Source organism: Carettochelys insculpta, chromosome 7 (genome assembly GCF_033958435.1).
Source record: "Carettochelys insculpta isolate YL-2023 chromosome 7, ASM3395843v1, whole genome shotgun sequence".
NCBI classification, from domain to species: domain Eukaryota; kingdom Metazoa; phylum Chordata; order Testudines; family Carettochelyidae; genus Carettochelys; species Carettochelys insculpta.
Genome location: NC_134143.1, coordinates 67,122,378 through 67,148,170, shown reverse-complemented (window position 1 = coordinate 67,148,170; position 25,793 = coordinate 67,122,378). Strand labels below are relative to the sequence as shown.

At 44.8% G+C, this 25,793-nt stretch overlaps 1 protein-coding gene across 7 annotated transcripts in view; it reads left to right on the top strand.

Moving 5' to 3' along the window:
* ADD3 (adducin 3) overlaps positions 1–25,793 on the top strand; it is a 225,006-nt gene that overhangs the window by 120,317 nt on the left and 78,896 nt on the right. For 3 of the 7 annotated variants that reach the window (XM_074999207.1, XM_074999200.1, XM_074999202.1), the window contains exon 3: positions 21,672–21,773. The exons of 3 other annotated variants lie outside the window; for them this stretch is intronic. The gene's annotated coding sequence lies outside the window, so the exon portion shown is untranslated. Of the gene's footprint in view, positions 1–3,248; positions 3,385–21,671; positions 21,774–25,793 lie in introns of those variants that run through there. One more of the 7 variants, XM_074999206.1, reaches the window with a different exon arrangement.

Genomic DNA, 25,793 nt, shown 5'->3' with positions numbered 1-25,793 from the left:
CGGGGCAGGCCCAGAGACAGAAAGTTTGACGGGTATGTCGGGGGCTGCACTATCAACACCATCGCTCAATGCCATTCTCATCTCATGTTCCATCATCGTCTCAAACCGTTCCTCTCCCAATGGCAAAAGATCACCACAGACAAATGGGTGCTAGAAAATATAGCCACGGGTTACACGATCCCTTTCCAGTCACTTCCACCGACGAAGCCTCCCACCAGGCCTCATCTCAGGGACGCTGCCCACAAGGCGAGGCTCAAGCAGGAGGTAGATCACCTCATGTTCATAGGGGCAGTGGAAAGAGTGCCGGAACAATTCCGAGAGAGGTTTTTATTCACGCTACTTCCTAACAGAGAAGAAAACAGGAGGCTGGAGGCTGATTTTGGATCTACGGGGCCTCAACCGTTACTTGCGCAAGCAACACTTTCGGATGATCACAGTTGCCTCCATACTTACGGCACTGGACGATGGAGACTGGTTTGCAGCCCTCGACTTACAAGATGCTTACTTGCATATAACAATCCACCCGGCACACAGACGCTTCCTCCGCTTCACGGTCGGCAGGGAACATTTCCAGTACAGGGTTCTTCCGTTCGGCCTCTCCTCGGCCCCCAGAGTCTTTACCAAAACCCTGGCAGTGGTATCAGCCTACCTGCACAGACGGGGTGTTTATTTTCCCATATCTGGACGACTGTCTGCTGAAAGGGGCCTCAAAGGCAGAGGTCTTTACGCATGATATGCGTCACCGCGAACACGTTTACTTTGCTAGGCCTAGTTATCAACCTCGCAAAGTCAAAGACCAAACCCGCACAAGATATAGAGTTCATAGGGGCACGCATAAACTCTATCACAACAAGAGTAGGCCTGCCCGACGCCCGCTTCCGCGCCATCAGCTCCCTGGTGCAAGTTCTGACGTACAGCCCCACGGTGCCGGTCCTAATGTGCCTGCAGCTGTTGGGGCACGTGGTGGCAGCGATGTTTGTGGTACAGAATGCCAAGTTACACATGCGAAGCCTGCAGCATTGGCTGGCAAGCGTTTACAAACCGGCATCCCACACTGTCCACAGGGTAGTGTCGCCCACGACGGAGGTGCGCAGATCCCTAGCGTGGTGGGAAAATCACAAGAATCTGCTAGTGGGGGTGCCTTTTCACCAACCACAAATTTCTATCTTTCTTACTACCGCTGCCTCCCATATAGGATGGGGAGCGCACATCGGCGACAAGGTGACGCCAGGTCTATGGTCCCCTGCGGAACAGACACTGCATGTAAACATACTGGAGTTCAGAGCAGTGTTCAACGCGTGCAGACATTTTCGAGATTACCTGCATGGCAAAGTAGTCGGGATCAATACCTCCACTATGTTCTACATCAATCGACAAGGAGGGGCATGATCCCGTGCGTTATGTGCGGAAGCAGTCCGATTGTGCAGCTGGTGCATTTCCAACAACATAACGTTGAAAGCCTCGTACTTGCCGGGCGCTCACAATGTGAAGGCAGATCAGCTGAGCAGGTGCTTCGCACTCACGCACAAATGGCAGATCCGCTCCGACCTGCTACGGCGCATATTTCGTACATGAGGGTTTCTCCAAGTTGATTTGTTTGCCACCCAGTGCAACAAGAATTGTCCCCAGTACTGCCCCGGAGCAGGAATAGGGCGGTGGTCCGTGGGGGAACGCATTCATGATTTCATGGAAAGGCCCTCTACTCTACGCGTTTCCCCCCACAACGCTTATCCACAAGATTCTGCAGAAAGCCAGAAGGGAGAGAGTTCGCATGATACTCATAGTCTCAACTTGAGACCGGCAACAATGGTTTTCCTTGCTTCTGCGCGTGTCGGATCTTCCACCACTTTCCCTACCGGTGGTGCCGGACTTACTCACGCAGGCTCGGGTCCATAGTGCACCCGCACCCTCAGGGTCTGCGCCTACAAGCATGGTTAATCCATGGCTCAGCACCTTAGAGAGCACGTGTACGGAGGGAGTACAAGTCCTGGAGTGTAGCCGAAGGACCTCCACCAGGAGGACTTATGAACAGAAATGGACTCTGTTTACAGCCTGGTGTTCCGCCAAGCAGTAAGCTCCCCTTGACGTTCCTATAACCGTAATACTAGTATACCTATTGGACCTCAAACGAGACGGGCTTTCTCTATCCTCGCTAAAGGTCCACCTCGCTGCTCTTTCAGTTTTTCGGCATACAGAGGAAGAGCCCACTGTATTCACCCACCCTATCGTCACAAGGTTCTTGAAGGCGCTGGTAAACCTTTACCCCCCTTGAAAACCTCTTCCGCTGTCTTGGAATTTGGACTTGGTGCTCAGTACGTTATCGGGACCACCCTTCGAACCATTAGCCACGGTACCCCTTCAACTCCTTACGATGAAAACAACCTTCCTCCTTGCGATTACGTCAGCCCACAGGGTGAGCGAGCTCGCAGCTGTGATGGCAACGCCGCCCTGCACGGTATTCTCAAGGAGGCGGTAACCTTACGGTTACACCCAGCCTTCATTCCAAAAGTTTCCTCAGAGTTCCATCTTAACGAATCAATAGTTTTACCCTCGTTTTACCCAAAACCTCTCAGCTCCAGCAAGGAGGCGTGCCTACATCTCCTAGACGTGAGACGGGCGTTGGCGTTTTACATAGACAGAACTAAGTCCTTCCGGAAAACGGACAGGCTCCTAGTCTCTCTCGCTCCCAGGTCAAAAGGGGAAGGCCTCTCTTCACCGAGAATTTCAAAGCACATTGTGTCCTGTATAAAAATGTGCTACGAGCTTCGAAAGACCCCTTTGCTGGCCCCACCTAGGGCTCACTGCACCAGGGCGGTGGCGGCGTCAACATCCACAGCCTTCTTCAAGGGAATCGCGTTAAAAGACATCTATAGAGCGGCGACCTGGTCATCCTACAACACCTTCGCCAAGCATTATGCCCTGCATCGGGTGTTCGAGTAGGATACCCGTCTGTCGACAGCAGTCCTCTCGGGGGCAAGCTGCATATGAATCGATTACCCACCTCCTTACTTGGGTTACTGCTGGGTAGTCACCTATTTGTGGAGCACCCACGGGGACCACTCGAAGAAGAAAGAGAAGTTACTCACCTGTGGTAACGATGGTTCTTCGAGATGTGTCCCTGTGGGTGCTCCACCACCCGCCCATCCTCCCCTCTTCAGATCTCTGTCTGATGTTTTTCAGGAGCATCCGAGACGGTTGGTCAAGGAACTGGCGGGGACCGGATCGCGCACGTGGCCGGTGGTGCGCGGGGGAGCGGCGCGCACTGGCGCATGCGCGATCCAGGAGAGACTGCTGGAAGATTTCCGATCTGCGGCGCCGGGCGAGCCCGACACCTATTGTGGAGCACCCACGGGGACACATCTCGAAGAACCATCCTTACCGCAGGTGAGTAACTTCTCTTTATCTCTCTCCCCCACCCCCTCGCCTCCGGCCCACTTACCTCTTGGTTTTGTCTTTTATTTTTGTTTTGATATAAGGATTAGAGAACTCTAAAAATCTTTAAGCTATAGATTTGGTTTCAGTCATGCTCAAAAGTTTTATAGTTTGCTTGCAAAACTCCTTAACAACTGCTTAGCCTCCCATGCCCTTTTATTTTAGAGTAATTTACTCTGGCCTACAAACATATAACCAAATTGATTTTCTAACCATATTGACTTTTTTTTTTTCCTCCCCCCGTTCTGGTCACCAATAACAGTGAAGCTCGTTTCAAAAGCACCCTGAGTAAGTATTGCTCTCTTGGAGATGGTATCCTCCTCTGAATTCTTAGCCCCATAATTTATTTGTCCAAGAAAACATTCCAGTCAAATTTGTTTCCCATTTTGCTTAAGATATTGATTGTGTTGCTGCACTCGATCATTTGAGAGTTTGCTACCATCTTAGTTCCAATGCCTAGCCATGGAAACGTTATGCTACTTCCATGGCGCAAAATGTTGTGTGTGTGTGTGTGTTTGTGCATGCACATGTATTTTATATAAACATAAGAATTTGATTACCCCTGCATTTCAGGCCTTAAGTTATCTAATTAGTTCTTTGGGTGATGCAAAACGAGTATTGCAAGCTGCTCGCCTGAATCACCTTACCACATCAGTTGGATGCTGTATGAGCACTCAGTCAGTGTCCTTAATTGTTATGTAATGTTAGTATTGCTGGGCACTATCAAGCAGCTTCCCTATTTCAGTGATCTTGAACCATTCTTGTATATATAGTTGCTCGTTCATATTCACCCCTTTTTTTGGCATGAGCGATGTAACTTATTTGTAGTATCAATTGTACAGCCTATTCAAGGCCCATTATTTTTGAGCACTCAAATGCATGCAAGGTGTCTGATGGAAATAAATATTACAGGTCTAGACTTCGAAGGATATAAGTTAAACTCGGGCATGATGCAGTAAGTGGGTGGTGGATGAACAGGGTGAAATTCCTTCCTGTGCCAAAGCTGTCAAAGGTCTATTTACTACTTCAGTCCCAAAATAGATATAAGGGCCTTTAAGTAGTGCATGGAAGGACTGCACACAAGGAAGAATTTCACATAGAAGAAGGAGTGAAACTGTGGGTGATATTATGCGACTACTCAATAGGACGTGTATATCTTGGTGGTTCCACTGAATTTTTGCTGCATCATTGCAAGTTTTAACTGTTGTAGAGAAATGGCTATGGTATATTAGTTTTTATTTTTACCATATACCTACATTTTCATATTATGCTGCATGCTATTTAAATGGTAATTGAGGTTGAGGAATAAAAAACTCACACCTAAGGAAACGTTACCACCTTCTAAGTAATTACAGGGATTTAGAACTTTTGTTGAGCCTCTTTGGAAATCTGGGATATTGTAACCTTTATGATAAAGCTTAAGCATTTCAAAACACCCACAGTATTTGTACAGCTACATTTTGACTTTGAATTATGGTATTTCTGATAATCTAGCATGTTTGCATTACAAGACTTTCGCTGCTCAGAACTAGTAATACAATTTCCTTCTGATCCAGCTTTTGCTTTGATTTCATTATGATTAGTCAAACCATCCTGAATGCAATTAATACCACCGCTGTTTAGTTAGTCCCATGGAACATATGGGAAGCAGTGTTCTTAAAATTTGTGCTTCACATTATGCTTGCCTTTTTTTTTTTTTAATCTTTCCGGAATATTCTCTGATGGGACTAGCCTAGAAAAAATATAATCTCCAAAGCATTTATCTGGGAAGGTTTATGAACACACTAAAAAAGAAGAGCTGAGAGCTATGACATGCAATGGATGTTGATACCCATTAACTGTGAGACCACTCCTCCTGTAATATAATCACAAATGACCTGACTATAGGTAGTGAATAATTTAAAACTGGAGCGATCGAATGTTCTCTTGCATTTACAACTTTCTGACAGATTTGGCTTTAAGGGAATAAGTGAAGGCAATATAAACAAGTCATACTTTTTCTCTTCCCCCGTCCCCTTCTCAGTCAACTATAGAGTGATTAGATCCCATTGGAGATTGTAAGCAGTTAAAAGTTGAAATGTTTTTGAAATTTCTCAAGCTGTGTTAGTCCTCTACTCTCTCTTTCAGAGATGGTGTCAGTCTTCTGGAAACATGTATCTGAACTGTACAAATATGCCATTTAAAAAGGCACTATTTTAATATAGGATACGTTATATTAAAGTGCAACTGTATATTTTACGGTCTTTGTTTCCTCTGGCAGAAACACAATGATGCAGTGAATATCTTAGTCATTTGCATTTGGCAGAGCAGATTTACCATATAAAGTATTTCCTCAAGGCAAGTCCTAACGTCACTTGAAACTACTGTAACCTTGTTTTCTTCTTCGAGTGGTCCCCGTGGGTGCTCCACAATAGGTGTCAGGCTCGCCCAGCACCGCAGATCGGAAATCTTCCAGCAGTTTCTCCTGGATTGTGCATGCGCCGGCGCGTGCTGCTCCCCCGCGTGCCCCTGGCCACGTGCGCGATCCGGTCCCCGCCAGTTCCTTCTCAACCACCATCGGCTGCAGACGGAATCCGCTCAGGCTAAGGCCCGAGTCAGACTAGATAGTTGTTTTCTACATGTAAATTGTTGTTTTTGGTTACTAAAAGAGAGGAGCAGAGAAGAGAAGAGCGGACGTGAAGGCCATTTAGGCCGCCCGCTGCCCCGCAGGCCGGTGATCGCTATGTGGGGTGGAAAGGCACGGATTAAGTGCTAAGTACCCTATTAACAGTAAAGGACTCACCGCAATGGCCTGTTCAGGTTTTAAAAAGCGTGAGTCATGCTGCGAAGCTATGCCGGCCTCCGATGGGCATAACGAATGCATCCGCTGCCTGGGGGAATCACACGTTACCCAGAAGTGTTCTCATTGTGCTAAGCTCACAGCCAACGCCAGGAAGGACAGAGAGATGAGGCTTAAAATGCTCTCGTTTGATAAGGCGCTCCAGTCGGACTTGCCGGAGAAGCCTCACACAGAAGGGCTCTCTGGGTTGCATAAGAGGAAGGCAGCTTCTCTGACCCCCTCGGTGCAGAAACGGAGGAAACTCTCCCTGGCTCGATCCTTGCCGGCAGGTTCAGCGAGCAGGACGAGCGGCGCACACAACCCCCAGCCACATACTCGGGCAAGCAGCAGCGCGGCAGCGCACGTGGCAGAGGCTGAGCCTCCAGTTACACAACAGCCGGCACATGCGGCGCCCAGAGCGTCAGCGAGGCAAGCGCTGGACCTGGCGGCACCGCCGCAGGCGGCACGGGCCCCCGCAGCACCAACGGTGCAGGGGCCCCGGGCACGGAGCCTGCAGGCACCGGAGGAAGTTACCCGTGCGGCACCGCAGCTGGTTGTGCCGAGCGCGACGCCGACAGCGGGGCCGAGATCCCCGGCACAGGAGGGGGCGGTGCCAGCCCCGCAGGGGAGGGGCAAGGCGAAATCAAAAACCCGGCACCGCAGCCCATCTCCGAACAGGGCTGCGCTGCTGTTAGCACCAAGCCCTCCCCCTGTGATACAGACGCCACACCGAAGGCCTGTGTCTCCACTGGTTTATCCAGAACCTGCTTCTCCATTCCTCCAACCAATGTCACCATGGCTTGGGCCACCTTCACCATTTCTGGGAATGTATCCCCTGGAGTACTATCACAAGCCAGTTTCACCTCTATCTGTGTTGTCGCGGAGGTCTCGCTCTCCCAGACATCAGGGGTACACGCTCCGTGGGTGGTCCAGGTCTCCATCCCCGGACCCTTGCCCATGCTGCTATGGTCATCCTCATCATGCTGGACACAGACACTGCAGGCCTACAGCCAGGGGCAGGTCCACCCCGGCCGCTCAGTACCCTCGTGGACACTCTCGATCGGGGACAGAAACACAGCTGTCTCAAGGGGAGTTAGTTTTAGAACCCTGAGACTTTCCTTCACAGTCCTCCAGGGAGCAAGTGTATCATTGACCGCAGGAGCCTGAGGGTTCGAGGGAGGTTTACCCCAGTGGTTCCTCCTCATCCTCCCCAGATGAGGCCATGGCCCCCGGGGATGTCTCCCCCCCGGATGACCTTAAACAATCTCAGGAGCTATTTAAAAGGGTAGCTTTCACGCAAGACATTCAAACGGCAGAGGTGCAGGAGAAACATCACAAACTCCTGAAAAATTTGAGACGCCCGGCTCCGTCCAAAATTCCTATTCTGCTGGACGAAGCCATTATGGAGTCAGCCACTACCATATGGCAGACTCCGGCCTCTATCCCGCCTACGAACAAGAGAGCGGATAAGAAGTACTTCGTTCTGGCAAAGAGCATGGAGTTCCTCTTTAGTCACCCACAACCAAATTCTTTGGTGGTCGAATCGTCCCAGCAGAGGTCGAAGGCTTCTCAGTATAAATCGGGGGGATCGGACAAAGATGCTAAGAAGCTAGAGCTGTTTGGCAGGAAGGTATATTCCTCTTCTACCCTGCTATTGAGAATGGCAAATTATGCGGCACACCTAGCAAACCATAATTTTGATAATTACTCCAGACTTACTCCCCTCATGGATTCACTTCCGGAAGACAAAAAGCTGGTGTTAAAGGCGATTGTTCAAGAGGGCTACGCAACATCGCGGACGGGAGTCCAGATTGCCCTGGACGTGGCTGCCACGGCGGCACGCTCAATGGCTACAGCAGTGGTCATGCGTAGAGAATCCTCGCTCCAGATGTCTGGTATCCCTAGGGACCTACAGGCGAAGATCATGGACCTTCCCTTTGATACGCAAAAGCTGTTTGCAGACTCAACCGACTCGGTCCTCCACTCCAGTAAGGACTCGAGAGCTACACTTAGAACCTTGGGCATTTATACTCCCCCATACAGGAAGAAAAAATTTTATCCTCAGCAAAGACGCTACGCTTACCAACCACAGCGTGCTCAATATCAACAGGGCTACGACCAAGGGCGCCATCAACAGCAGCAACAGTACAGAACTCCCAGGCGACGTTCTCAACAAAGCAGTACGCCCTCGGGACCGGCCCAAAGGCAACAAGTTTGACGGGTATGTCGGGGGCTGCACTATCAACACCATCGCTCAATGCCACTCTCATCTCATGGTCCATCATCTCCTCAGACCGTTCCACTCCTAATGGCAAAATATCACCACAGACAAATGTGTGCTGGAGATCATAGCCACGGGTTACACGATCCCCTTCCAGTCGCTCCCACCAATGAAGCCTCCCGCCAGGCCTCACCTCAGGGACGCTGCTGACGAGGTGAGGCTCAAGCAGGAGGTGGATCACCTTATGTTCATAGGGGCAGTGGAAAGAGTGCCGGAACAATTCCAGGGGAGAGGTTTTTATTCACGCTACTTCCTAACAGAGAAGAAAACAGGAGGCTGGAAGCCCATCTTAGATCTTCGGAGCCTCAACCGTTACTTGAGCAAGCAACGTTTTTGGATGATCACCGTTCCCTCAATACTCACGGCACTGGACGATGGAGACTGGTTTGCAGCCCTCGACTTACAAGATGCTTACTTTCATATAACAATCCATCCGGCACACAGACGCTTCCTCCGCTTCACGGTCGGCAAGGAGCACTTCCAGTACAGGGTTCTTGCGTTCGGCCTCTCCTCGGCCCCCAGAGTCTTTACCAAAACCCTGGCAGTGGTGTCAGCCTACCTGCACAGACAGGGGGTGTTTATTTTCCCATATCTGGACGACTGCCTGCTGAAAGGGGCCTCGAAGGCAGAGGTCTTTACGCATGATACACGTCACAGCGGACACGTTTTCTTCGCTGGGCCTAGTTATCAACCTCGCAAAGTCAAAGACCGAACCCACACAAGATATAGAGTTCATAGGGGCGCGCATAAACTCTATCACAGCAAGGGTGTACCTGCCCGATGCCCGCTTCCACGCCATCAGTTCGCTGGTGCAAGTCATCACATACAGCCCCACGGTGCCAGTCTTAACGTGCTTGCAGCTGCTGGGCCACATGGCGGCAGCGACGTTTGTGGTACAGAATGCCAGGTTACACATGCGAAGCCTGCAGCATTGGCTGGCGAGTGTTTACGAACCGGCATCCCACACTGTCCACAGGGTAGTGTCGCCCACGACAGAGGTGCTTAGATCCCTGGCGTGGTGGGAAAACCCCAAGAATCTGGCAGTGGGGGTGCCCTTTCACCAACCACTAATTTCTATTTTTTTTTTTTTTACTACCGACGCCTCCCACATAGGATGGGGAGCGCACACTGGCGACAAGGTGATGCAAGGGCTGTGGTCCTCTGCGGAACAGACACTGCATGTTAACATACTGGAGCTCAGAGCAGTGTTCAATGCCTGCAAACATTTTCGAGATTACCTTCATGGCAAAGTAGTCGGGATCAATACCGACAATACCTCCAGTATTTTTTACATCAATTGACAAGGAGGAGCACGATCCCATGCCCTATGTGCGGAAGCAGTCCGATTGTGCAACTGGTGCATCGCCAACAACATAACATTGAAAGCCTCGTACTTGCCGGGCGCCCACAATGTTAAAGCAGATCGGCTGAGCAGGCGCTTCGCACTCACGCACGAATGGCAGATCCGCTCCGATCTGCTACGGCGCATTTTTCGTACATGGGGGGTTTCCCCAGATCGATCTGTTTGCCACTCAGTACAACAAGAAGTGTCCCCAGTACTGCTCCAGGGCAGGAGTGGGGCACGGGTCCCTGGGGGACGCATTTATGGTTTCATGGAGGGGCCCCCTACTTTACGTGTTTCCCCCCACAGCGCTTACCCACAAGGTTCTGCAGAAAGCCAGAAGGGAGAGAGCTCGCATGATACTCATAGGCCCAACTTGGGATCGGCAGCAGTGGTTTCCCTTGCTTCTGCGCATGTCGGACCGCCCACCGCTTCCTCTACCGGTGGCGCCGGACTTACTCACGCAGACTCAGGGGTCCATAGTACACCCGCACCCTCAGGGTCTGCGCCTACAAGCACGGCTAATCCATGGCTCAGCTCATTAGAGAGCATGTGTACGGAGGGAGTACAACTAGTCCGGGAATGTAGCCGAAGGACCTCCACCAGGAGGACTTACAAGCAGAAATGGACTCGATTTACAGCCTGGTGTTCCGCCAAGCAGTTAGCTCCCCTTAATGTTCTTATACCTGTAATACTAGAATACTTATTGGACCTCAGAAGAGGCGGGCTTTCTCTATCCTCGCTAAAGGTCCACCTGGCCGCTATATCAGCCTTTCGGCATACAGAGGAAGGGCCCACTGTATTCGCACATCCTATCATTGCAAGGTTCTTGAAGGGGCTGGTAAATCTGTACCCTCCTCGGAAACCGCTTCCAGCATCGTGGAATTTGGACTTGGTGCTCAGCACGCTATCGGGTCCACCTTTCGAACCATTAGCCACAGTTCCCCTACGTCTCCTTACGATGAAAACAACCTTCCTCCTTGCAATTACATCAGCCCACAGAGTGAGCGAGCTTGCAGCAGTGATGGCAATGCCGCCATGCACAGTATTCTCAAAGGAGGCAGTAACCTTAAGGCTGCACCCAGCCTTCGTTCCAAAAGTTTCTTCGGAGTTCCATCTTAACGAACCAATAGTTTTACCCTTGTTTTACCTGAAGCCTCACAGCTCCAGCAAGGAGGCACGCCTGCATCTCCTGGATGTGAGGAGGGTGTTGGCCTTCTACGTAGACAGAATTAAGTCCTTCCGGAAAATGGACAGGCTTCTAGTCTCTCTCGCTCCCAGGTCAAAAGGAGAAGGTCTCTCTTCACAGATTATCTCAAAGCACATTGTGTCCTGTATAAAAATGTGCTACGAGCTTCGAAAGACCCCTTTGCTGGCCCCGCCTAGGGCTCACTCCACCAGGGCGGAGGCGGCGTCAACAGCCTTCTTCAAGGGCATTGCGCTAAAAGACATCTATAGAGCGGCGACCTGGTCATCCTACAACACCTTCGCCAAGCATTATGCCCTACATCGGGTATTCGAAGAGGATACTCGTCTGTCGACAGCAGTCCTCTCGAAGGCAAGCTGCACATAAACCGATTACCCACCTCCTTACTTGGGTTACTGCTGGGTAGTCACCTATTGTGGAGCACCCACGGGGACCACTCGAAGAAGAAAGAGAAGTTACTCACTTGTAGTAACGATGGTTCTTCGAGATGTGTCCCCGTGGGTGCTCCACCACCCGCCCATCCTCCCCGCTTTGGATCTCTGTCTAGTGTTTTTCGGGAGCATTCGAGGTGGTTGGTCAAGGAAGTGGCGGGGACCGGATCGCGCACGTGGCTGAGGGCGTGTGGGGGAGTGGCGCGCGCCGGCGCATGCGCAATCCAGGAGAAGCTGCTGGAAGATTTCCCATCTGCGGCGCTGGGCGAGCCCGACACCTATTGTGGAGCACCCACGGGGACACATCTCGAAGAACCATCGTTACTACAGGTGAGTAACTTCTCTTTTTAGGTTTCTTGCCCCACTTCTGCATGTTCTCAAACCCTCTGGTACACAATCTGTAAGTCACCTAACAACTTGAATCCAGTAACACATACAAACTAGTACTACTTGATCTTTTAAAATTAAAGCACACTTCTCTCAAATTGTGGAAGTGTTTTGGCAATTACTTCTTACTGCTTAACATTGTCTTTTGAAATTGTGAAATTGAAATGTTTCTGAACTGTCAACACTTTTTGTTCTAGGCCTTCTTTTCATGAATAATAGCATAGTGTACATCTCCCCAGCCTCTAAGAACCCATGCTGTTAAATAAAGAGAGACACTACATATGGAGCATAGTGAGTTAGTTCCAGTTGGCAAAGTATGGTTTGTGTATAACTTGACTGTGTATGATAACCAGAGATTATATGCATTTCCATGGTGAAACTGTTGGTCCCATGCAAACTGACCTCCTGTAATGAGATGCCTTGAAATCTACCAATTTGGGAATTAGGTATAAAATACTAATATCTTGGCTGAATTTAGCATGCTATGGACATGTGGATTCCTGAGAATGTCTCACCTTTTCTTTGCCAGTAAGCCACAATAGTGTCCATTCTACACACTTAATCTAGCTTTACTGGCAGTTTTCCATTCTCATCTGGGGAATGGGAGGCAAGGGATGAGAACTTTATCTTAATGTAGATATGCAATATGTTGGCAAGACGTAAAGAGAATCAGATCTGGTTTTCATTTTTTCTTCAACTTTCTGTAATCTAGTGCACATTCCAAACATGTTACAAACAGCCTGCATCTCTGAAAGTGCAGTATCAGTTTTCAGTGGCAGAAGTCCCTAAAGGAAACAGGCTGATTCTTCCATGTGCAAACAGCTGGACAGTTGTGGATGGAATTAATTGCTGATATATACCGACTGTGTGTTTTCTTCTCTTGCCATTTCCTTTGCAGCTGTGAAAGGCAAGTTTTTTCAACTCTGCAAACAACACAGACCTTTTCAGCAATAATAATCCAAGCTTACTGAAATTGTATGTTTGGGCTGAAATGCAACATACAAAGCTCTCTCCTGAACTCTAAGAAGCAATGCTATTAAGTAAAAAATGTATTGCCAAAACCAGCCAAGATTTTCAAAGGTACAATGGTGACTGAGTGACTTCTTGAAAAGCCTTAAAGGGGTTTGAGGGTGAGCGCTCAACATTTTCTTAAAATAAAGTAGTTTATGGGAGGGCTTTAATTGGGCATCAAAAATTGGTAGTTTTGAAAATCATACTTCTATATTTGTAGTCTTGAAGCAGTAATTGCAATTGGATGACTCTAATACATTCAGATATGACAGTCACACAAATGTAATTGTTTAAAGTCAAGAACGTTCTGTACTAAGAGGGATTGGGAGATTCTAATATTATCATGTCGTCGAAAAGCCACACATTATCAACATTGCATGCCAAACCAAAGGCTTGTCAGCCTTCCCTCTAAAGATGGCAAATGAAAAATCAGATTCAAGAGCAGCTTCCAAAAACTGAAGGTGATTTAATGCTAAAATCAGTGGAAAAATATGATATGGATTGTAAAGTAAATATTTTGCTAGTTTCCACCCTGTAGATTCCAAAGACGCTTTTTCCCCACTATTTATAATATTTGTTTAAATTCACCAAAAGGATTTTTAGGATTAGTCCACATTAGAACAGGCTTGCCAGTATAGCTTATTCTGATTTCCCAAATGAAACAAGCTTAACTTAGTGAAGTAGCACTTTAAAGACGAACAAAATAATGTGAGGTGCTGCTCACTGTGAGTAGGGGGTGGCAGAATTTGGACCAAAATCTTTGATTGTGAGAACTACAGTAAGATTAAGAATGTTGAGGACAGCCGCAGTAAAGAGTAGAATAAAGCATTTTAAGTCATGAAAAGTAATTTATCTGTGCAAATTTATTCTTAAACTTGTTTTACATATTTGTACAGATACAGAGTTATTTTATTTTAAATGTGCATGTATTTTTGAGCCTGCTGTAGTAGATATTTCACGTTAAGTACTTTTTTGGTAGGTAATAAGGCTTATGGAAACAATTGAGATTTTTACACAACGGTGGATCACTTGTTTATTTGGAAGAGTGGGTGGTGTTTGGGTAATAAAGAACTGTTCTGTGGTTTAAAACAAAAAATTGTTTGCTTTGGAATGATATGTATCTGGGGAGTTTTCACCAGACAGCTTTGTCATTTTTTTGTCTTGTGTTCCTTTTTTTGTAAATCCCTATCAGTTTGATTTATTATGTATATTTTGCCTGACAAATACCAATACTGGATGTTGCTTTAGGGCAAGGATCAGCAACCTTTCCAAGGCGGAGTGCTGAAATGTGACCTTTTAACTTCTATATACTGTCCAAGTGCCAGTGATCCTTTTTAAAGTCTCTAATAGTCCTACAGTACTTATAACAGCTTCAATAATAAATTAAGATGCATGGAAGGAAGAGCGGCAGGGCTGAACTCCCACCTCATGTGCCAATGAAAATCAACTCATGTGCCACTCTCAGCACTCATGCTAGGGGTTGCTGACCCCTGCTTTGAGTAACTGTCAACATATCTGATGAAGCAGGTCTTTGCCCACGAAAGCTTACGTTCCAAAATATCTGTTAGTCTATAAGGTGCCGCAGGACTTCTTGTTGTACTCGAAGATACAGACTAACATGGCTACCTCTCTAATACTTATTAACATATAAAAGGACTGCTGTATTTATTGTTAAAAGCAATTACATGTTTGTGTTCCTGTTTGAGATACTACATAATTTTGCAGACAAGGTAGAATTTTCATTGCAGTGAAGGATTTGTGAAACCTGAAAAGGCTCAACTTAAAAAGACCAATTTCTACGCAGTCTTTCCCAGACAATTTTCTTCTATTATCCTGTCTGCCTAACTTAAAGGTTTACGGGTATGAAAATGCACTGTTCCTGAGAGTTGTGGAGGTTAGGAGCAAAAGCCCACGTTTTTAGGTGGGGAATTTCCATTTCCTGGTGTGCCTCTACCATTAGTTGCTTGCCAAACTTGCAAATGAATTCTGTGAGTCTTTCAAAACAAAAAGCAGTAAAGTAGCACTTTAAAGACTTGCAAAATAGTTTATTAGGTGAGCTTTCGTGGGAAAGACCCACTTCTTCAGACCAGACCAGACTCAATATTTAAGGCACAGAGAACCAAAAACGGTAAGCAAGGAGGACAAATCAGAAAAAGGTAATCAAGGTGAGCAAATCAGAGAGTGGAGGGGTAGGGGGGAAGGTCAAGAATTAGATTGAGCCAAGTATGCAGACGAGCCCCTATAGTGACTCAGGGAGTTCCCATCACATGGTTAAATCCCATCACATTACTTTTTAAGCAATGGGATCTCTGCTTCTATGTGAAGAGAAACAGTCTAGATTTGTTAATTCTATAGCAATTGTAGACTTGCAGAAATGATCAGTACTATAGTTGGGAGGAGTTTTGAGCTTTGTATCTCAGCAAGGAATTCCTTAGTTTCTCCATGCAAGAAAGTGGCACTGAAAGTGGGAATTGTTTTCAGTAAGTAGGGGTGAAGCTCTCCTTGCTTTGGGGGAAAAATAATCAGAAGAATGTCGTAAACATTTTACTTACTGTTAAGTATCATTGAATCAACCACTAGGTTACTATCTTATTACTTGATCCAGTATAGAAATTGCATACATACTTTAGATTGAATTGTATGTGGTTTATCATAATTAGCTGTCTGACAGCTCCAGGATCTGGCAATACTGAAGCTCGAGACATTGTGGCATGAACTTTGTAAGAGTGGGTTCATTCAATAAAAAATAAAAAGAGCATTTAAAGAGCCTTTTATTCCTTCCATAAAGATGCTTTGTGTTGTATCTGCTGTGTATTTGACAGAGCAGTTTGGGAGGGAGGCAGCAAAAATTATTTGAAGCATATTTTGAGTCTCCTTTTTTGAACATTATTGTTTTTATCAATGATGTAGTGATGTGAATGGTGAGTTGAATTTTTACGTCTGGAGTATTGTTTTCTCCATGGAGTCAGTATTCAGTAAATTTATTTACCTCTTCTGCTGAAATTTTTTTCCCCTTTCTTGTTACTGTTCATTGTGGGGCATTTTATGGCCATGGCATCTGCTTGTGCTTCCATTTAAATAAATGGAAGCTTTTATTTCAGTCGGAGCCATGTGGGGCTCTTGTTTGTAGTGCATGTGAAAAGTTGAGTATTTCCACCCTAAGCTTGGAAAAGAATTCAGTTGGTCTATAATACTGTGATGAGCTTTGAAGCTACCTTTAATAGTTACAAATGAACAATTATACAAAATGGGTGTGTTTAAGACTGAGTAAAAAGAGAATGTATCCTGAACTAAATCAAAATTACATAATACACAGCATTAAAATAGTGTCATAGTATACATACTCCCTCTTTACGTGCACAGCAAAGGTACCTTTACACAAGAAGCCTCTGCTAACAGACATTGTCAGAAGGGATTCCCCACAAAACTTCTGTTGACAAATTTGCATCTACATACACATGCAGATCGAAATGGCAATCTGCTGTATTGACAGAGTGGCCAGACTGCCTGGTGGCTCTCTTGATAGAAGGGCCAACCAGAAGCTCAGCAAACAGGGCTGCCTGGGGAACTGGAAGTCCTGTCTCTCAACATAAGGGCCTTGGAGCGTCTACATGGCTGTTTTCTTAACAGAACACTGTCAACGAAGGTGTTATACCTGAACGGGGAGAGGTATAATGCTGCTGGTGGATGTGCTGGGTTATGTGAACAAACTGTCAACAAAGTGCATTTTGCGTGTAGACACTCCACAGGTTTTTCTGACAAAAGCCTGGTTTTGCTAGAAAAACCTTCTCGTGTAGATGTAGCCCAGTTGTGAAAATAGAGAATTATTAGCAGAGTATAATCTGGTTTAAATCTATGAGAAGGTTGTGTGTTTGGAGGGCTCTTAAATAGCCTTAAACATTGGAAGGATTGCAGTAAAAAGTGTGTGTGTAAAAAGCAAGCTCAGGTGTTACTAGCAGATTCTAAAAACAAAAACTGATTTTAAATTTCTTTTAAATTTCATATTCTTGTAAAACTGCATTTAAAAGTACACATCTCTGTTTGCAAAAATGTATTTAAAGCATTTCCTACAGGCAAATTTTATTTGAACATCTGGAAATAGGTTTTACTTTTTATACTCAGTTTTTTAAACTTCATTCCACTAACTTTTACGAAGGCAGGCATGTGAAGCAGAGCCTGGGAGTTTAATACTCAGTTTTGGCATAGCTGTTTAGCATTGTTTCCACAGTCCAGCATTCTAATCCATTTCCTTGCTTCATTGAGCACTGAAAGTGGCATAAATTGACATAACTAGACTTTGCTGATTGGTGCTGAAGAAGCAGCCTGAGAGGTGAACTTTACCCTACCATCCTGCCAATAAATTTACATGGTTACAGAAGCTGGAATGTACCTGCCATGAGGCTTGCTGTAGGGTGAATCAATTTTTAAAAAAATATACTTGGGGGAGGGGGTGTGTGAATCAATTTTTTTTTAATTTTGTGTGTGTGTGTGTGTGTGTGAGAGAGAGAGAGAGAGACACACACACACACTTGTATTGCCGGAAAGCCTTTTCGTTTCATCATCATAATCAGTAACCACGGGCTCAGTGCCATTGGAGTCTGATGCCTCTATCTCTATTTCCATCCAGTGCAGAGTGGCTTAGTATCTGTAGATTAGCTCCACACCAATCTACTGTATTATCTCTCCATTCTCTGTGGGGTCTGCCTCTCCTATTCGAACCTTCCATTATGCCAAATACCAGGGTCTTGATTTTTTGTTCGTCGTTCATTCAGCAAATATGCCCAAATAGTTGTAGCTTCCATTTTATAACCTTCTGCAGCAGGCTCTCTTTTGGTTGTGTCTTTCTATATAATTCCTCATTGGTGACCTTCTGCATCCATCCTATTCTCAGAATCTTTCCATAACAACTCCTTTCGAATGCCAATATTCTTTTAGAATCTTTCGTTATCACCCATGTCTCACATCCGTACCACATGCTGCTGAATACACATGTTTAAGATGCTCAGCTTCATTCCTAAGCTAATTGATTTGCTTTTCCAGATCTTATCCATCGCCTTCAAACTTGCTCTTGCTTTCGCTGTTCTAGTCGCTATTTTCTTCTTACAGTCTAGATCGTACATTATGTTGCTCCCGAGATATGTGGCCTTCTCTGCATTTTCTAGTTCAATACCATCGACACTGATCTTTCTTCCTATTTCCTTTTCTCCAAATACCATTTTTTCATAATCGGTCTCTACCGCTTCCCTTCTTCATTTAGCACCTGCATCATTTTCGCTAGCTTCTCATCTTCCTCAATGATAACTGTATCATCCACGAACCTCAAGTTGTTAATTCTTTTCCCATGCACAGATACCTCTTCTACCTCTTCCTTGATCTTGTCCATCACTCTCTCCAGATGTGCGATGAAGATACTTGGCGATATTGGATCTCCTTGTCTCGTACCTCTACTTGTTTTAAGCCAACTTCCCAACTCCTCGCGTATTCTCACCACTGCTTCCACATTGTCATTGATATCCTTCAACAACCATATCAGTCTGCTATCCGCTCCATATGACTCCAACACCGCCCAAGTCACTTTCTGATCTATACTGTCAAATGCCTTTTGAAAATCGATGAAGCAAGTGTATATGTTCTTGTTCTTTTGTCAAGCTTTTTCTGCTATAAGTCTTAGTGCCAATATCTGCTGTATGGTACTTCTATCTTTTCTGAACCCCACTTGCTTGTATGCTATATGTTCTTCTATCTGTGATCTTGGTCTCTCAGTATCATCATCAGCACCTTGCCTAGATGATTCATTAAGGCAATCATTCTGTAATTCTTGCACTCCAATGTACTTCCTTTCTTGGGTATTGTCACTAGCACAGATCTTGTCCATTCCTTATGCGCCTTTCCTTCTTTCCATGCTACATTACATAGTCGGTGTATTTTCTGAATCACGCTTTCTCTGCCGTATTTGATCATCCCTCCCATGATCTTATCATTTCCGGGGCTCTTGTTCTTTAGTCCTTTCACTGCTTTTTCTACTTCTTCCTTCGAAATATTGGTCTCAGTCTCGATGCTCGGTGGAGATATCTCTTTCAGTTCTTCAGTCAGTCTCTCTGAGACACTCGGGTCCAATTGTGCTTTGTATAGAATGGTGCAATATCTCGTCCATCACTGCACAATATTCTCTCTGTTCATGAGCACTTCTTCATTCTCATCTTTGATTGCCATCTGCTTTTTGTTTGGTTAGTGTTAATTTTATCACAAAACAAATGCTGCAGAGGAGCATCCTCACTCCCCAAAGTTCAGAGTTTCTGTACGGCAGCATAGATAGAGCACGCTGATTGGGAAACTTCTGTGAAAGAATTTTCTATTTTAGTTCCCTGTACTCCCTGGGGAAATTAGGTATCAAAAAATTAAAAATTCTGCACACAGAATAGCTTAAAATTCTGTATAATTTTTCTCAAACATGTTATTATTGTACTCCTTAGTGATGGGGTATGTGGCTGCTGAGCCTGTCATTTCCCCTTTGTTTACTATCACTCCTGCATTGTCTTCAAAATAGAATAAACCATCTTTTCTCTGATATGGTTTCTGCTGCCTGGTGCACCTTCTTCTTGAGCTTAGGCTTACCCTTCTTGTCAGTAGCCATCGACATATTGCCTACACCAGCAGCTGGCAGCCTGTTCAGGTTCTTCTTGGTCCCCTTCACTGAGATGATGTACAGGTTCTTGTGTGCCTGGGGCTTCCACTGTCAACCCTTGGTGGGTAAAACAGAAAGAAAGCATTTTGGTAGAAATAATAAATCTTATAGGGAGGAAATCTACAGGGAATATTAATTCTGTGCAAATTCCACATTGTAGTGATGCAGACTTCCAGCAAGGGAGTTTGCAGCAAGTTTTGCTTTCTTTAGAAGTGCATGCTACATCTCGGGCACACTGCAGTTTAGTTAAGCAATTGCTGGCATTTATTCTGCCGTTGATTTTAATGTAAATGAGGCAAATTCAACTAATGAGTCGTGTGCGTATAAGTGAGGATGAACCTTTAAAATGTTTCTGGTAAATTTAATGGAGACAGAAGACATTTTCATTATTACTGTATTTATGGCAGATAGTCAGAGGTCTTGTTAGAGGGATATTAATTATCTGTAAAGTGCTTGCTAATTGGAAGACAGAATTTAGATGAAAATTTCTAATAAGCAACTTTTTGATCTTATCAGTATACTGTTGGATTAATATGTCTGTTTAGGTATTCTTACCCTTCCCTTTTGTATGTCTAAATCTAAAGCATATGTTAAGTTTATTACAATAGCAATGTTACCTATAAAAATGTACTGTGTGATTAAATTGTATTCCGTACTAATAATTTGGCTAAGTTTTGTGCCATCCAGTATTTTAACATTCAAATCCACATCTCAGATTGTCCTATGGAAGTAATATAGGCTGAGAATCGTTGTCACTAAATTCTAGAAGTCAGGTCTGAGCTTCGTCCTTAAATGTAACATATGGAGAATAACTAAAACTGGGAATGCCCCAAGATTGATAGCATAAGTGTACTTAAATGTAAGGCCTGCAAAATATTTCATCTTGAGTTGCAGTATTCACAGACTACATCGTTTGTTTAATAAACTAAAACCATGATTTCTGTGTCATTCTGAAACCCACAGAAGAGGGCTGCCGCTCCTTCTGTGAAGCAGAGATCTTGGCCGCAGTCCTGTGACACCCAGAGGGAATTCACTTCCTGTCAGGAAACGCTGTTTTTCAATGTTTTATCTTGCTGAAGCAACCAAGAGTGAACAATAAGCTATTAAAGTATTAGAACAACAAATGTAATAACTAACCCCATATTTACTTTTCTCTGAGTACAGTATTATCCAGAAAGCAAGTGTTGGCAAGTCTTCAGAATTAGTTCAGTAATGAGTAACTATGGTGTGTAAAGGCCTTAACCATTGTTTTTAAAATATTAAACAAAAATCTAGTTTTTGTTGAACTTTGAGAGCTTCTCGTCATAGCTTCCTGTCAGTTTCCTGTAGTAAAAATAATACAAATATACTTAGTAAATCAAGATTATTGACAGAGAAAAATTATTTTTTTCCTACTTGAAAACCTGAATTCATTAGTTCTGAAAACACAGTGCAATAACTTTTTATGGAATTCTCAATGCCTTTTGAAGAGTGAATGTATACATATGTAAATGGTGTAATGAGATTTCGTTGTTGGTGTGTGTATCAATGTGTATGTATCAATTCTGGCTTCTGTATCAAATGTGAGCACATGTGATTCAGAAATGGTGCTAATTTCCTACCCCTCAAATTCCATCTGAGATCAGAAAGCACAGTTGAATTCTTTCCATCTCATGTGCCATTACCAGCAATGAAGAATCTACTAGCCTGAGTTACTCGTTCACTTTTACCCTGCAGTCACACAATCTTAAATGACTTTGCACAGACACCTAATGAGTGAAATTTAGGAAACAACTGATGTACCAGAAGGAAGAAATTCAGTTTGCTTTTCCAATGCAGCCTCACAAATGTAGGGAAAGCATATATATTAGTCAATACAGTAAAGAGGCAGGAATGCACATTATACCAAAGTGAAATGGATCTCTCTAAGAAAAAGGTGTAATTTTTATTTAGATGCTTTATTTAAAGGGCAGTTCCACTCTGAAGAAACTTAGTTGTTTCACATTATGATCTCAGTTTGCATATAGACACCTGCTCCTAACTAACAAAAATAAACAAAACCAATACACCTGAAATTTCATACCACATCTTCTTCCAGGGTAGAATTTTTCTGCCTGCATTATGGTGGAATGAACAGATCTAATCCATGATTAATGTCCAGACGTGTGGATGCCTTCCATTATGAGAAATAAAAGTTAAGGTAAGGAGACTAGTTTTCTGTCATACATATTTTTGTTTGGCGGCATACACATTAAATATTTGAAAAAAAAATTCATGTGGGATTGATAGATGTAATTTTGGGTGACTATCCATACATTAATACTAGATTGCTGATTTAGGCCCCAATTCAAAGTCCATTCAGATAAGTGGGAGGTGTTTCACTGATTTCTATGGGTATTGGAACCAGCTTTTAGAAATCAGTTCTGAAATACTAGGGCTTTTCCCATTGACTTCGCAAGAAGCAAAATCAGGCTCTTTATGTGGTAAAAGATATTTAAAAGTCATTTTATTTGACTTTTCCAGTTCAGTATGAGCTTGTTTTAAAAAAAAAAACTACGTAGTAGCTATACTATGAGGCTGCGGTTACACTCGCGAGTTTTGTCGACAAAACCTGTGGAATGTCCACACACAATGTGTTTTGCCAACAGTTTATGGACAAAACTCAGCACTTTTGCTAACAGTGTTCTGCCTCTCAGCCATGAGATATAATGCTGCTATCGATAGATTCTGTTGACAAAAGAGCTGTGTGGATGTTCTGGCAGGCTTTCTCTCAACAAACAGGGGATCCAGAACAGTGGGCAGCCTGTCTGCTGTGCTTTCAGGTGCCTGTTTTGTCGAGAGAACAGATGGGCCATCCAGCTGCTCTGTCGAAAGAGCAGAGCGCTCTTCTGATTGGCCTTTGTGTGTGGCTGCACTCTGTCAACAGAAGTTTTGTCTGGATATCTTTTCTGTCAGTGACTTCTGCCAACAGAGCGCTGTAGTGTAAACATAGCCTGAGAGAGTAACAGACAGTAAGCCGTGCTAGTCTATACACTATCAAAACAAAAAGCAGTCAAGCAGCACTTTAAAGACTAGCAAAATAGTTTATTAGGTGAGCTTTCGTGGGACAGACCCACTTCTTCAGACCATAGCCAGACCAGAACAGACTCAGTATTTCTCTGTGCCTTAAATATTGAGTCTGTTCTGGTCTGGCTATGGTCTGAAGAAGTGGGTCTGTCCCACGAAATCTCACCTAATAAACTATTTTGCTAGTCTTTAAAGTGCTACTTGACTGCTTTTTGTTTTGATAGCCTGAGAGACGGTGCATGTCTCTGCTGTATGAGGCTTAGTGAAGATCATTATAATTTCATGGAGTGTTTGCCATTGGCCGTGAGCCTTTGTCACAAAGGAATTTCTGGTCAAAATACAATATATCAAGCATTCATGTGTTAGCAGGAGCTTCCTATGAAACTTTGTAAACTGATGTTAACTGATAGAGGCAGAGGTCTTACTATTATGGGAACCCTTTATTTTCTGTAGATCTATCATAGTAATTTTTGCATAAAACTGATGTAGCTAAAGCTTTTTCTTCTTTAGAGAAAGGGCACTAACATGCTTTTGGGATAGTTGGATTTGTTGTCATTGCAAAATAAAGACTAACCTTCAGTTTCTTAAGAAGTTTCTTAGATAAAATACATTAATTATCATAGACTTCGAAGCTTTGAGCTAGTTGCCCTCATGTTTAAAAGTTTTAATTTAGCAAGATGTGGTCAGAAACATTAGAAATAGTGTTGGTTCAGTAGAAATCTGATCTTGTTTGAGTACTGGTCCCTATATAGATTCCATGCATGAGTACCTATGTGCTCCATGAGATTTGTAACAAGTAGTGTCTGTTCAGAAGCAGTTATTCTCTTCATGCTTCAAAGCATGGGTGTAAAGGGCTCCGCTGTGACTCTCCTCAACTTTTATACTGGTAAATAGATATTGTAAGTAGTTTTTAGTAAGTTCAGGCTTTGTATTGAAGACTAAACTATAGCACTACCTGTTTCAGGAAGTTTCTCCCTATGAAGAACTATGCCAAGAGACCTGAGTTTGAGAACTGTCACCCATTCCTTCTCTGTCAGCAAATAACACTAGTGCTGCCTTAATGCCTGGGAGAGATTCATATTGTCACCAAGTGTGGCATTTGCCATTTTTCTGTAATATGCCAGTCTACAATCCAGACTAAAGAGAAGCAGTGTCACCTAAAGAAACTTTGGGCTCTTTACAATTCCTTACTGAAGGAGCTCCAACTGGTGCTGCCTACATACAGCCTTGCAGTATCCAAACCATATCTTGAGTAATTACAGAATTACAGCCTGCTAGCTATACATGGATTATACTCTGACTTTTAACAATCTTTGTTGGATTGCAGAGTGACTCCACCACATGCCCAGTCTGTCTCCCCACCAGGTTTATTTGGATGTATCCTGTTTCTTTTGTCTCACTTGTTTGAGCTTTCTTTGTTTCCATTCCTGCTTTTATCACCTGGTTTACAGCTTAACTGCAAATTAAGCAGAATACATGTTTAAGATCATCCTGTTTGCCAGCCTCAGTTTGGAACATGTTCTCATAACACCATATAGTGTAATCTTAACTTAATGGTGTATAGGTTGTATTTACAGGAGTATGTTCAGATACTGCTTTTCTTTTCAAACTTGTGAAGAACATGAGCTCTAAGTGTGAAGTACCTTTTAGAGCAGGCTGTGAGACCCAGTTTGGATCCAGGCTGCCTCCCTCCTCCCCACCCTGCTTCAATCTTGAACAGTCGCCTCAGGCTGCAAGTAGTGTCCCTCCAAGAACAAGGCTTGGAATAGAGGGCAAAATACTTGAGCCTAAAGAACCTTTATACAAGAGTAGATAATTTGACAAGTCTCTGTCTGGATTTGCCTCTAAGAAAAGAGATCTGCCCATGTCTGTAAAGGTCAGGAGAATCCTCGCTCTGAGTACTAAGGAATTAAGTCCACACAAATCTTCCATCCGAGAAGGAAAGGTATAAAGAACCAACCATCTGGTTTTGTCCCAGGGACCAAAACATGGAGCTCCCAGATGGAACCAGTGGGTGTCAAAACTCACATGGGAACCTCTGAATACCAAACCATTGGAAGCCCCAGATTTGTGTTCCCAACTCAGGAACTCCTCAGACTCCAAGAATGACTGTAATGCTTACCTTCCTGCAGGATATTTTCATTCAGTGCTATCCACAATCTTTTTCTGTCAGACCTGATTGTCTTTAGACCAGAGGTCAGCAACCTTTCCAAGGCAGAGTGCCAAAATTTGACCTTTTGACCTCTGTATGGTCTCAGAGCCGGCAATGCATTTGAAAGACACTAATAGTCCTGCTTGCAACAGTTAATAATAAATTAAGATGCAGATGCAGTGTGATCCTTGGCTTAGGCAGTGCTCCTGCAGCTGCTCTAGTACAGTACAGGCAGGAGGAACAGCAGCAGTGTCTGGCCTGGGTGACTGGCAGGTGTGGGAGAGCAGGATGTACACCTGGCCTTATGCCAGGTAGGTGACTGCAACTCAAGGCCCTATCCAGTCACACAGCAGGAAGGCTCAGGGGCCTTCTGTGTAGACTGTGCCTCTTGCAGGCCTGGAGTCCCTCTGTCCCAGCCCTGCTGAGCAGCTAAGCTTAACAGGGCAGCGTTGGTGTTGTCTATAGTGAGAGGAACAAGCTCAGGCAGTACACAGCTACTGTCCTGAGTTGTCCCTGAGGCAGGTATGCTGCAGAGCCTGCTGGAAAGCAGCAAGTGCTCTGCTTCTGGTGCACTGTATGGAGCAGTGTCAGTCCTGCAGTCAGCCCCACGCCCTGATAAACTGAGCTGAAGTGTGTAGAGCCTGTTTGCTTCTCCAGACGGGTGTCTCAGTCCCAGCTCTGTAACTGGCACACAAATGCTAGTCACAGCATTTGCTTGAGAGCCAGTTTGTCAGCTGCAGGAGAGCATGGAGCACTGGAGGGGAGAGAGTGTGTTGTTTAAGCAAGGAGCCAGGGCTTTGCAGTGCCCCAGCTGGGAGCTGGCCTGGTCTGTGCGGGGATGAGGTGTTTAACCTCTCTGTTTTGCTGGTGAGTCAGAGTAGGCTGGGAAGCAGCAATGAGAGGGCAGGGGAAGTGGGAGGAGCAGGGCACTGGCTGGAAGTGCAGCTGTGCAAAACGCCAGCCCAGGAGGGAGCTTTACCAGGATCAGGTGCTTGTGTGATT